The 12,487-nt window shown below is 28.5% G+C and overlaps 15 non-coding genes across 15 annotated transcripts; all 15 read right to left on the reverse strand.

The window, feature by feature from the left end:
* Nucleotides 1-183: 183 nt before the first annotated feature.
* On the reverse strand, nucleotides 184-256 carry TRNAR-UCG (transfer RNA arginine (anticodon UCG)). Its single transcript has one exon. It is a non-coding gene; the product is annotated as a tRNA-Arg (tRNA).
* A 400-nt stretch (nucleotides 257-656) lies between these two features.
* Nucleotides 657-729, reverse strand: TRNAR-UCG (transfer RNA arginine (anticodon UCG)). Its single transcript has one exon. It is a non-coding gene; the product is annotated as a tRNA-Arg (tRNA).
* A 400-nt stretch (nucleotides 730-1,129) lies between these two features.
* On the reverse strand, nucleotides 1,130-1,202 carry TRNAR-UCG (transfer RNA arginine (anticodon UCG)). The gene has a single exon. It is a non-coding gene; the product is annotated as a tRNA-Arg (tRNA).
* A 1,417-nt stretch (nucleotides 1,203-2,619) lies between these two features.
* TRNAR-UCG (transfer RNA arginine (anticodon UCG)) lies at nucleotides 2,620-2,692 on the reverse strand. Its single transcript has one exon. It is a non-coding gene; the product is annotated as a tRNA-Arg (tRNA).
* A 673-nt stretch (nucleotides 2,693-3,365) lies between these two features.
* On the reverse strand, nucleotides 3,366-3,438 carry TRNAR-UCG (transfer RNA arginine (anticodon UCG)). The gene has a single exon. It is a non-coding gene; the product is annotated as a tRNA-Arg (tRNA).
* A 400-nt stretch (nucleotides 3,439-3,838) lies between these two features.
* On the reverse strand, nucleotides 3,839-3,911 carry TRNAR-UCG (transfer RNA arginine (anticodon UCG)). The gene has a single exon. It is a non-coding gene; the product is annotated as a tRNA-Arg (tRNA).
* Nucleotides 3,912-4,583: 672 nt separating this feature from the next.
* Nucleotides 4,584-4,656, reverse strand: TRNAR-UCG (transfer RNA arginine (anticodon UCG)). Its single transcript has one exon. It is a non-coding gene; the product is annotated as a tRNA-Arg (tRNA).
* Nucleotides 4,657-5,329: 673 nt separating this feature from the next.
* Nucleotides 5,330-5,402, reverse strand: TRNAR-UCG (transfer RNA arginine (anticodon UCG)). The gene has a single exon. It is a non-coding gene; the product is annotated as a tRNA-Arg (tRNA).
* A 673-nt stretch (nucleotides 5,403-6,075) lies between these two features.
* TRNAR-UCG (transfer RNA arginine (anticodon UCG)) lies at nucleotides 6,076-6,148 on the reverse strand. The gene has a single exon. It is a non-coding gene; the product is annotated as a tRNA-Arg (tRNA).
* Nucleotides 6,149-7,565: 1,417 nt separating this feature from the next.
* Nucleotides 7,566-7,638, reverse strand: TRNAR-UCG (transfer RNA arginine (anticodon UCG)). The gene has a single exon. It is a non-coding gene; the product is annotated as a tRNA-Arg (tRNA).
* Nucleotides 7,639-8,311: 673 nt separating this feature from the next.
* On the reverse strand, nucleotides 8,312-8,384 carry TRNAR-UCG (transfer RNA arginine (anticodon UCG)). The gene has a single exon. It is a non-coding gene; the product is annotated as a tRNA-Arg (tRNA).
* Nucleotides 8,385-9,057: 673 nt separating this feature from the next.
* Nucleotides 9,058-9,130, reverse strand: TRNAR-UCG (transfer RNA arginine (anticodon UCG)). Its single transcript has one exon. It is a non-coding gene; the product is annotated as a tRNA-Arg (tRNA).
* Nucleotides 9,131-10,547: 1,417 nt separating this feature from the next.
* TRNAR-UCG (transfer RNA arginine (anticodon UCG)) lies at nucleotides 10,548-10,620 on the reverse strand. The gene has a single exon. It is a non-coding gene; the product is annotated as a tRNA-Arg (tRNA).
* A 672-nt stretch (nucleotides 10,621-11,292) lies between these two features.
* Nucleotides 11,293-11,365, reverse strand: TRNAR-UCG (transfer RNA arginine (anticodon UCG)). Its single transcript has one exon. It is a non-coding gene; the product is annotated as a tRNA-Arg (tRNA).
* A 673-nt stretch (nucleotides 11,366-12,038) lies between these two features.
* On the reverse strand, nucleotides 12,039-12,111 carry TRNAR-UCG (transfer RNA arginine (anticodon UCG)). Its single transcript has one exon. It is a non-coding gene; the product is annotated as a tRNA-Arg (tRNA).
* Nucleotides 12,112-12,487: the final 376 nt, after the last annotated feature.

The following is a 12,487-nucleotide window of genomic DNA, read 5'->3' on the forward strand; positions in this document are numbered from 1 at the left end:
AAGTAAAAAACATATTTGTTTTTTTCTTTGAGACAACTGTTTTGGATAATCTTACACTCAGATGACAATATTTTGAGATATTTTACTTTGAGCTGTGTTTGTTCTGATTTCATTATTATATTCCTTACAAAATATTTCATCTTAATGAAAAAACACAGTATAAACAAATAACATTGAGTGCAATGACCACGAAGGGACTCAAACCCTCAATCTTCTGATCCGAAGTCAGACGCCTTATCCATTAGGCCACCTGGTCAATGTCTGTCCAAAGATTAACGCCTAAGAAAGTATAGTAATATAAAGATTCATGTAAAAAACATATTTGTTTTGTTTCTTTGAGACAACTGTTTAGGATAATCTTACACTCAGATGACAAACTTTGATCCAACAACAATTTTAGTTATTGATTCTGAAAGAAAATAATAATGTTTAGTATTCCACAATACCCAAGCCTAGAATTTTGAGAAACCTTAAATCAACTTAAAGATACATTGACTGCTGTGCAATCTACAAAGTTTGCTAAATAGTTTAAAGAACAAAGGTTTTTAGATATTTTACTTTGAGCTGTGTTTGTTCTGATTTCATTATTATATTCCTTACAAAATATTTCATCTTAATGAAAAAAATATAGTATAAACAAATAACATTGAATCCAATGACCACGAAGGTACTCGAACCCTCAATCTTCTGATCCGAAGTCAGACGCCTTATCCATTAGGCCACCTGGTCAATGTCTGTCCAAAGATTAACGCCTAAGAAAGTATAGTAATATAAAGATTCATGTAAAAAACATATTTGTTTTGTTTCTTTGAGACAACTGTTTTGGATAATCTTACACTCAGATGACAAACTTTGATCCAACAACAATTTTAGTTATTGATTCTGAAAGAAAATAATAATGTTTAGTATTCCACAATACCCAAACCTAGAATTTTGAGAAACCTTAAATCAACTTAAAGATACATTGACTGCTGTGCAATCTACAAAGTTTGCTAAATAGTTTAAAGAACAAAGGTTTTGAGATATTTTACTTTGAGCTGTGTTTATTCTGATTTCATTATTATATTCCTTACAAAATATTTAATCTTAATGAAAAAAATACAGTATAAACAAATAACATTGAAAGCAATGACCACAAAGGGACTCGAACTCTCAATCTTCTGATCCGAAGTCAGACGCCTTATCCATTAGGCCACGTAGTCACTCTTTGTCAATATATCAATGCCTAAGAAAGTATAGTAACATAAAGATTCAAGTAAAAACATATTTGTTTTTTTCTTTGAGACAACTGTTTTGGATAATCTTACACTCAGATGACAAACTTTAATGCAACAATAATTTCAATTATTAATTCTGAATAAAACTTATATTGTTTAGTATTCTACAATACCCCATTCAAGAAGTTTGAGAAACCTTAAACAAACTGAGAAATATATTTAATGGTTGATGTGCAATCTACAAAGTTTACTGAATAGTTTAAAGACCAAAGGGTTAGAGATTCTTCACTTTGAATCATGTTTGATCTGATTTCATTATTAAAATCCAAACATAAGATGTTATCTTTATGTAAAAATATATACACCTAGATGACAAACTTTGATCCAACAATAATTTTAGTTATTGATTCTGAAAGAAAATAATAATGTTTAGTATTCCACAATACCCAAGCCTAGAATTTTGAGAAACCTTAAATCAACTTAAAGATACATTGACTGCTGTGCAATCTACAAAGTTTGCTAAATAGTTTAAAGAACAAAGGTTTTGAGATATTTTACTTTGAGCTGTGTTTGTTCTGATTTCATTATTATATTCCTTACAAAATATTTCATCTTAATGAAAAAAATATAGTATAAACAAATAACATTGAATCCAATGACCACAAAGGTACTCGAACCCTCAATCTTCTGATCCGAAGTCAGACGCCTTATCTATTAGGCCACGTGGTCACTCTTTGTCAATATATCAATGCCTAAGAAAGTATAGTAACATAAAGATTCAAGTAAAAAACATATTTGTTTTGTTTCTTTGAGACAACTGTTTTGGATAATCTTACACTCAGATGACAAACTTTAATGCAACAATAATTTCAATTATTAATTCTGAATAAAACTAATATTGTTTAGTATTCTACAATACCCCATTCAAGAAGTTTGAGAAACCTTAAACAAACTAAGAAATATATTTAATGGTTGATGTGCAATCTACAAAGTTTACTGAATAGTTTAAAGACCAAAGGGTTAGAGATTCTTCACTTTGAATCATGTTTGATCTGATTTCATTATTAAAATCCAAATATAAGATGTTATCTTTATGTAAAAATATATACACCTAGATGACAAACTTTGATCCAACAATAATTTTAGTTATTGATTCTGAAAGAAAATAATAATGTTTAGTATTCCACAATACCCAAGCCTAGAATTTTGAGAAACCTTAAATCAACTTAAAGATACATTGACTGCTGTGCAATCTACAAAGTTTGCTAAATAGTTTAAAGAACAAAGGTTTTGAGATATTTAACTTTGAGCTGTGTTTGTTCTGATTTCATTATTATATTCCTTACAAAATATTTAATCTTAATGAAAAAAATACAGTATAAACAAATAACATTGAATCCAATGACCACGAAGGAACTCGAACCCTCAATCTTCTGATCCGAAGTCAGACGCCTTATCCATTAGGCCACGTGGTCAATGTCTGTCCAAAGATTAACGCCTAAGAAAGTATAGTAATATAAAGATTCAAGTAAAAAACATATTTGTTTTGTTTCTTTGAGACAACTGTTTTGGATAATCTTACACTCAGATGACAAACTTTAATCCAACAATAATTTCAATTATTAATTCTGAATAAAACTAATATAGTTTAGTATTCTACAATACCCCATTCAAGAAGTTTGAGAAACCTTGAACAAACTGAGAAATATATTTAATGGTTGTTGTGCAATCTACAAAGTTTACTGAATAGTTTAAAGACCAAAGGGTTAGAGACTCTTCACTTTGAATCATGTTTGATCTGATTTCATTATTAAAATCCAAACATAAGATGTTATCTTTATGTAAAAATATATACACCTAGATGACAAACTTTGATCCAACAATAATTTTAGTCATTGATTCTGAAAGAAAATAATAATGTTTAGTATTCCACAATACCCAAGCCTAGAATTTTGAGAAACCTTAAATCAACTTAAAGATACATTGACTGCTGTGCAATCTACAAAGTTTGCTAAATAGTTTAAAGAACAAAGGTTTTGAGATATTTTACTTTGAGCTGTGTTTGTTCTGATTTCATTATTATATTCCTTACAAAATATTTCATCTTAATGAAAAAAATATAGTATAAACAAATAACATTGAATCCAATGACCACGAAGGTACTCGAACCCTCAATCTTCTGATCCGAAGTCAGACGCCTTATCCATTAGGCCACCTGGTCAATGTCTGTCCAAAGATTAACGCCTAAGAAAGTATAGTAATATAAAGATTCATGTAAAAAACATATTTGTTTTGTTTCTTTGAGACAACTGTTTTGGATAATCTTACACTCAGATGACAAACTTTAATCCAACAACAATTTTAGTTATTGATTCTGAAAGAAAATAATAATGTTTAGTATTCCACAATACCCAAACCTAGAATTTTGAGAAACCTTAAATCAACTTAAAGATACATTGACTGCTGTGCAATCTACAAAGTTTGCTAAATAGTTTAAAGAACAAAGGTTTTGAGATATTTTACTTTGAGCTGTGTTTATTCTGATTTCATTATTATATTCCTTACAAAATATTTAATCTTAATGAAAAAAATACAGTATAAACAAATAACATTGAAAGCAATGACCACAAAGGGACTCGAACTCTCAATCTTCTGATCCGAAGTCAGACGCCTTAGCCATTAGGCCACGTAGTCACTCTTTGTCAATATATCAATGCCTAAGAAAGTATAGTAACATAAAGATTCAAGTAAAAAACATATTTGTTTTTTTCTTTGAGACAACTGTTTTGGATAATCTTACACTCAGATGACAAACTTTAATGCAACAATAATTTCAATTATTAATTCTGAATAAAACTTATATTGTTTAGTATTCTACAATACCCCATTCAAGAAGTTTGAGAAACCTTAAACAAACTGAGAAATATATTTAATGGTTGATGTGCAATCTACAAAGTTTACTGAATAGTTTAAAGACCAAAGGGTTAGAGATTCTTCACTTTGAATCATGTTTGATCTGATTTCATTATTAAAATCCAAACATAAGATGTTATCTTTATGTAAAAATATATACACCTAGATGACAAACTTTGATCCAACAATAATTTTAGTTATTGATTCTGAAAGAAAATAATAATGTTTAGTATTCCACAATACCCAAGCCTAGAATTTTGAGAAACCTTAAATCAACTTAAAGATACATTGACTGCTGTGCAATCTACAAAGTTTGCTAAATAGTTTAAAGAACAAAGGTTTTGAGATATTTTACTTTGAGCTGTGTTTGTTCTGATTTCATTATTATATTCCTTACAAAATATTTCATCTTAATGAAAAAAATATAGTATAAACAAATAACATTGAATCCAATGACCACAAAGGTACTCGAACCCTCAATCTTCTGATCCGAAGTCAGACGCCTTATCCATTAGGCCACGTGGTCACTCTTTGTCAATATATCAATGCCTAAGAAAGTATAGTAACATAAAGATTCAAGTAAAAAACATATTTGTTTTGTTTCTTTGAGACAACTGTTTTGGATAATCTTACACTCAGATGACAAACTTTAATGCAACAATAATTTCAATTATTAATTCTGAATAAAACTAATATTGTTTAGTATTCTACAATACCCCATTCAAGAAGTTTGAGAAACCTTAAACAAACTAAGAAATATATTTAATGGTTGATGTGCAATCTACAAAGTTTACTGAATAGTTTAAAGACCAAAGGGTTAGAGATTCTTCACTTTGAATCATGTTTGATCTGATTTCATTATTAAAATCCAAATATAAGATGTTATCTTTATGTAAAAATATATACACCTAGATGACAAACTTTGATCCAACAATAATTTTAGTTATTGATTCTGAAAGAAAATAATAATGTTTAGTATTCCACAATACCCAAGCCTAGAATTTTGAGAAACCTTAAATCAACTTAAAGATACATTGACTGCTGTGCAATCTACAAAGTTTGCTAAATAGTTTAAAGAACAAAGGTTTTGAGATATTTAACTTTGAGCTGTGTTTGTTTTGATTTCATTATTATATTCCTTACAAAATATTTAATCTTAATGAAAAAAATACAGTATAAACAAATAACATTGAATCCAATGACCACGAAGGAACTCGAACCCTCAATCTTCTGATCCGAAGTCAGACGCCTTATCCATTAGGCCACGTGGTCAATGTCTGTCCAAAGATTAACGCCTAAGAAAGTATAGTAATATAAAGATTCAAGTAAAAAACATATTTGTTTTGTTTCTTTGAGACAACTGTTTTGGATAATCTTACACTCAGATGACAAACTTTAATCCAACAATAATTTCAATTATTAATTCTGAATAAAACTAATATAGTTTAGTATTCTACAATACCCCATTCAAGAAGTTTGAGAAACCTTGAACAAACTGAGAAATATATTTAATGGTTGTTGTGCAATCTACAAAGTTTACTGAATAGTTTAAAGACCAAAGGTTTAGAGACTCTTCACTTTGAATCATGTTTGATCTGATTTCATTATTATAATCCATACATAAGATGTTATCTTTATGTAAAAATATATACACCTAGATGACAAACTTTGATCCAACAATAATTTTAGTTATTGATTCTGAAAGAAAATAATAATGTTTAGTATTCCACAATACCCAAGCCTAGAATTTTGAGAAACCTTTAATGAACTTAAAGATACATTGACTGCTGTGCAATCTACAAAGTTTGCTAAATAGTTTAAAGAACAAAGGTTTTGAGATATTTTACTTTGAGCTGTGTTTGTTCTGATTTCATTATTATATTCCTTACAAAATATTTCATCTTAATGAAAAAAATACAGTATAAACAAATAACATTGAATCCAATGACCACAAAGGGACTCAAACCCTCAATCTTCTGATCCGAAGTCAGACACCTTATCCATTAGGCCACGTGGTCACTCTTTGTCAATATATCAATGCCTAAGAAAGTATAGTAACATAAAGATTCAAGTAAAAAACATATTTGTTTTTTTCTTTGAGACAACTGTTTTGGATAATCTTACACTCAGATGACAAACTTTAATGCAACAATAATTTCAATTATTAATTCTGAATAAAACTAATATTGTTTAGTATTCTACAATACCCCATTCAAGAAGTTTGAGAAACCTTAAACAAACTGAGAAATATATTTAATGGTTGATGTGCAATCTACAAAGTTTACTGAATAGTTTAAAGACCAAAGGGTTAGAGATTCTTCACTTTGAATCATGTTTGATCTGATTTCATTATTAAAATCCAAACATAAGATGTTATCCTTATGTAAAAATATATACACCTAGATGACAAACTTTGATCCAACAATAATTTTAGTTATAGATTCTGAAAGAAAATAATAATGTTTAGTATTCCACAATACCCAAGCCTAGAATTTTGAGAAACCTTAAATCAACTTAAACATACATTGACTGCTGTGCAATCTACAAAGTTTGCTAAATAGTGTAAAGAACAAAGGTTTTGAGATATTTTACTTTGAGCTGTGTTTGTTCTGATTTCATTATTATATTCCTTACAAAATATTTCATCTTAATGAAAAAAATACAGTATAAACAAATAACATTGAATCCAATGACCACGAAGGAACTCGAACCCTCAATTTTCTAATCCGAAGTCAGACGCCTTATCCATTAGGCCACGTGGTCACTCTTTGTCAATATGTCAATGCCTAAGAAAGTATAGTAACATAAAGATTCAAGTAAAAAACATATTTGTTTTTTTCTTTGAGACAACTGTTTTGGATAATCTTACACTCAGATGACAAACTTTAATGCAACAATAATTTCAATTATTAATTCTGAATAAAACTAATATTGTTTAGTATTCTACAATACCCCATTCAAGAAGTTTGATAAACCTTAAACAAACTGAGAAATATATTTAATGGTTGATGTGCAATCTACAAAGTTTACTGAATAGTTTAAAGACCAAAGGGTTAGAGATTCTTCACTTTGAATCATGTTTGATCTGATTTCATTATTAAAATCCAAACATAAGATGTTATCCTTATGTAAAAATATATACACCTAGATGACAAACTTTGATCCAACAATAATTTTAGTTATAGATTCTGAAAGAAAATAATAATGTTTAGTATTCCACAATACCCAAGCCTAGAATTTTGAGAAACCTTAAATCAACTTAAAGATACATTGACTGCTGTGCAATCTACAAAGTTTGCTAAATAGTTTAAAGAACAAAGGTTTTGAGATATTTTACTTTGAGCTGTGTTTGTTCTGATTTCATTATTATATTCCTTACAAAATATTTCATCTTAATGAAAAAAATATAGTATAAACAAATAACATTGAATCCAATGACCACAAAGGTACTCGAACCCTCAATCTTCTGATCCGAAGTCAGACGCCTTATCCATTAGGCCACGTGGTCACTCTTTGTCAATATATCAATGCCTAAGAAAGTATAGTAACATAAAGATTCAAGTAAAAAACATATTTGTTTTGTTTCTTTGAGACAACTGTTTTGGATAATCTTACACTCAGATGACAAACTTTAATGCAACAATAATTTCAATTATTAATTCTGAATAAAACTAATATTGTTTAGTATTCTACAATACCCCATTCAAGAAGTTTGAGAAACCTTAAACAAACTAAGAAATATATTTAATGGTTGATGTGCAATCTACAAAGTTTACTGAATAGTTTAAAGACCAAAGGGTTAGAGATTCTTCACTTTGAATCATGTTTGATCTGATTTCATTATTAAAATCCAAATATAAGATGTTATCTTTATGTAAAAATATATACACCTAGATGACAAACTTTGATCCAACAATAATTTTAGTTATTGATTCTGAAAGAAAATAATAATGTTTAGTATTCCACAATACCCAAGCCTAGAATTTTGAGAAACCTTAAATCAACTTAAAGATACATTGACTGCTGTGCAATCTACAAAGTTTGCTAAATAGTTTAAAGAACAAAGGTTTTGAGATATTTAACTTTGAGCTGTGTTTGTTTTGATTTCATTATTATATTCCTTACAAAATATTTAATCTTAATGAAAAAAATACAGTATAAACAAATAACATTGAATCCAATGACCACGAAGGAACTCGAACCCTCAATCTTCTGATCCGAAGTCAGACGCCTTATCCATTAGGCCACGTGGTCAATGTCTGTCCAAAGATTAACGCCTAAGAAAGTATAGTAATATAAAGATTCAAGTAAAAAACATATTTGTTTTGTTTCTTTGAGACAACTGTTTTGGATAATCTTACACTCAGATGACAAACTTTAATCCAACAATAATTTCAATTATTAATTCTGAATAAAACTAATATAGTTTAGTATTCTACAATACCCCATTCAAGAAGTTTGAGAAACCTTGAACAAACTGAGAAATATATTTAATGGTTGTTGTGCAATCTACAAAGTTTACTGAATAGTTTAAAGACCAAAGGTTTAGAGACTCTTCACTTTGAATCATGTTTGATCTGATTTCATTATTATAATCCATACATAAGATGTTATCTTTATGTAAAAATATATACACCTAGATGACAAACTTTGATCCAACAATAATTTTAGTTATTGATTCTGAAAGAAAATAATAATGTTTAGTATTCCACAATACCCAAGCCTAGAATTTTGAGAAACCTTTAATGAACTTAAAGATACATTGACTGCTGTGCAATCTACAAAGTTTGCTAAATAGTTTAAAGAACAAAGGTTTTGAGATATTTTACTTTGAGCTGTGTTTGTTCTGATTTCATTATTATATTCCTTACAAAATATTTCATCTTAATGAAAAAAATACAGTATAAACAAATAACATTGAATCCAATGACCACAAAGGGACTCAAACCCTCAATCTTCTGATCCGAAGTCAGACACCTTATCCATTAGGCCACGTGGTCACTCTTTGTCAATATATCAATGCCTAAGAAAGTATAGTAACATAAAGATTCAAGTAAAAAACATATTTGTTTTTTTCTTTGAGACAACTGTTTTGGATAATCTTACACTCAGATGACAAACTTTAATGCAACAATAATTTCAATTATTAATTCTGAATAAAACTAATATTGTTTAGTATTCTACAATACCCCATTCAAGAAGTTTGAGAAACCTTAAACAAACTGAGAAATATATTTAATGGTTGATGTGCAATCTACAAAGTTTACTGAATAGTTTAAAGACCAAAGGGTTAGAGATTCTTCACTTTGAATCATGTTTGATCTGATTTCATTATTAAAATCCAAACATAAGATGTTATCCTTATGTAAAAATATATACACCTAGATGACAAACTTTGATCCAACAATAATTTTAGTTATAGATTCTGAAAGAAAATAATAATGTTTAGTATTCCACAATACCCAAGCCTAGAATTTTGAGAAACCTTAAATCAACTTAAACATACATTGACTGCTGTGCAATCTACAAAGTTTGCTAAATAGTGTAAAGAACAAAGGTTTTGAGATATTTTACTTTGAGCTGTGTTTGTTCTGATTTCATTATTATATTCCTTACAAAATATTTCATCTTAATGAAAAAAATACAGTATAAACAAATAACATTGAATCCAATGACCACGAAGGAACTCGAACCCTCAATTTTCTAATCCGAAGTCAGACGCCTTATCCATTAGGCCACGTGGTCACTCTTTGTCAATATGTCAATGCCTAAGAAAGTATAGTAACATAAAGATTCAAGTAAAAAACATATTTGTTTTTTTCTTTGAGACAACTGTTTTGGATAATCTTACACTCAGATGACAAACTTTAATGCAACAATAATTTCAATTATTAATTCTGAATAAAACTAATATTGTTTAGTATTCTACAATACCCCATTCAAGAAGTTTGATAAACCTTAAACAAACTGAGAAATATATTTAATGGTTGATGTGCAATCTACAAAGTTTACTGAATAGTTTAAAGACCAAAGGGTTAGAGATTCTTCACTTTGAATCATGTTTGATCTGATTTCATTATTAAAATCCAAACATAAGATGTTATCCTTATGTAAAAATATATACACCTAGATGACAAACTTTGATCCAACAATAATTTTAGTTATAGATTCTGAAAGAAAATAATAATGTTTAGTATTCCACAATACCCAAGCCTAGAATTTTGAGAAACCTTAAATCAACTTAAAGATACATTGACTGCTGTGCAATCTACAAAGTTTGCTAAATAGTTTAAAGAACAAAGGTTTTGAGATATTTTACTTTGAGCTGTGTTTGTTCTGATTTCATTATTATATTCCTTACAAAATATTTCATCTTAATGAAAAAAATACAGTATAAACAAATAACATTGAATCCAATGACCACAAAGGGACTCGAACCCTCAATCTTCTGATCCGAAGTCAGACGCCTTATCCATTAGGCCACGTGGTCACTCTTTGTCAATAAATCAATGCCTAAGAAAGTATAGTAAAATAAAGATTCAAGTAAAAAACATATTTGTTTTTTTCTTTGAGACAACTGTTTTGGATAATCTTACACTCAGATGACAAACTTTAATCCAACAATAATTTCAATTATTAATTCTGAATAAAACTTATATTGTTTAGTATTCTACAATACCCCATTCAAGAAGTTTGAGAAACCTTAAACAAACTAAGAAATATATTTAATGGTTGATGTGCAATCTACAAAGTTTACTGAATAGTTTAAAGACCAAAGGGTTAGAGATTCTTCACTTTGAATCATGTTTGATCTGATTTCATTATTAAAATCCAAACATAAGATGTTATCTTTATGTAAAAATATATACACCTAGATGACAAACTTTGATCCAACAATAATTTTAGTTATTGATTCTGAAAGAAAATAATAATGTTTAGTATTCCACAATACCCAAGCCTAGAATTTTGAGAAACCTTAAATCAACTTAAAGATACATTAACTGCTGTGCAATCTACAAAGTTTGCTAAATAGTTTAAAGAACAAAGGTTTTGAGATATTTTACTTTGAGCTGTGTTTGTTTTGATTTCATTATTATATTCCTTACAAAATATTTAATCTTAATGAAAAAAATACTGTATAAACAAATAACATTGAATCCAATGACCACGAAGGAACTCGAACCCTCAATCTTCTGATCCGAAGTCAGACGCCTTATCCATTAGGCCACGTGGTCAATGTCTGTCCAAAGTTTAACGCCTAAGAAAGTATAGTAATATAAAGATTCAAGTAAAAAACATATTTGTTTTGTTTCTTTGAGACAACTGTTTTGGATAATCTTACACTCAGATGACAAACTTTAATCCAACAATAATTTTAATTATTAATTCTGAATAAAACTAATATAGTTTAGTATTCTACAATACCCCATTCAAGAAGTTTGAGAAACCTTGAACAAACTGAGAAATATATTTAATGGTTGTTGTGCAATCTACAAAGTTTACTGAATAGTTTAAAGACCAAAGGTTTAGAGACTCTTCACTTTGAATCATGTTTGATCTGATTTCATTATTATAATCCATACATAAGATGTTATCTTTATGTAAAAATATATACACCTAGATGACAAACTTTGATCCAACAATAATTTTAGTTATTGATTCTGAAAGAAAATAATAATGTTTAGTATTCCACAATACCCAAGCCTAGAATTTTGAGAAACCTTTAATCAACTTAAAGATACATTGACTGCTGTGCAATCTACAAAGTTTGCTAAATAGTTTAAAGAACAAAGGTTTTGAGATATTTTACTTTGAGCTGTGTTTGTTCTGATTTCATTATTATATTCCTTACAAAATATTTCATCTTAATGAAAAAAATACAGTATAAACAAATAACATTGAATCCAATGACCACAAAGGGACTCAAACCCTCAATCTTCTGATCCGAAGTCAGACACCTTATCCATTAGGCCACGTGGTCACTCTTTGTCAATATATCAATGCCTAAGAAAGTATAGTAACATAAAGATTCAAGTAAAAAACATATTTGTTTTTTTCTTTGAGACAACTGTTTTGGATAATCTTACACTCAGATGACAAACTTTAATGCAACAATAATTTCAATTATTAATTCTGAATAAAACTTATATTGTTTAGTATTCTACAATACCCCATTCAAGAAGTTTGAGAAACCTTAAACAAACTGAGAAATATATTTAATGGTTGATGTGCAATCTACAAAGTTTACTGAATAGTTTAAAGACCAAAGGGTTAGAGATTCTTCACTTTGAATCATGTTTGATCTGATTTCATTATTAAAATTCAAACATAAGATGTTATCTTTATGTAAAAATATA

This window comes from Pseudophryne corroboree, chromosome 8 (genome assembly GCF_028390025.1).
Source record: "Pseudophryne corroboree isolate aPseCor3 chromosome 8, aPseCor3.hap2, whole genome shotgun sequence".
NCBI classification, from domain to species: Eukaryota; Metazoa; Chordata; class Amphibia; order Anura; family Myobatrachidae; genus Pseudophryne; species Pseudophryne corroboree.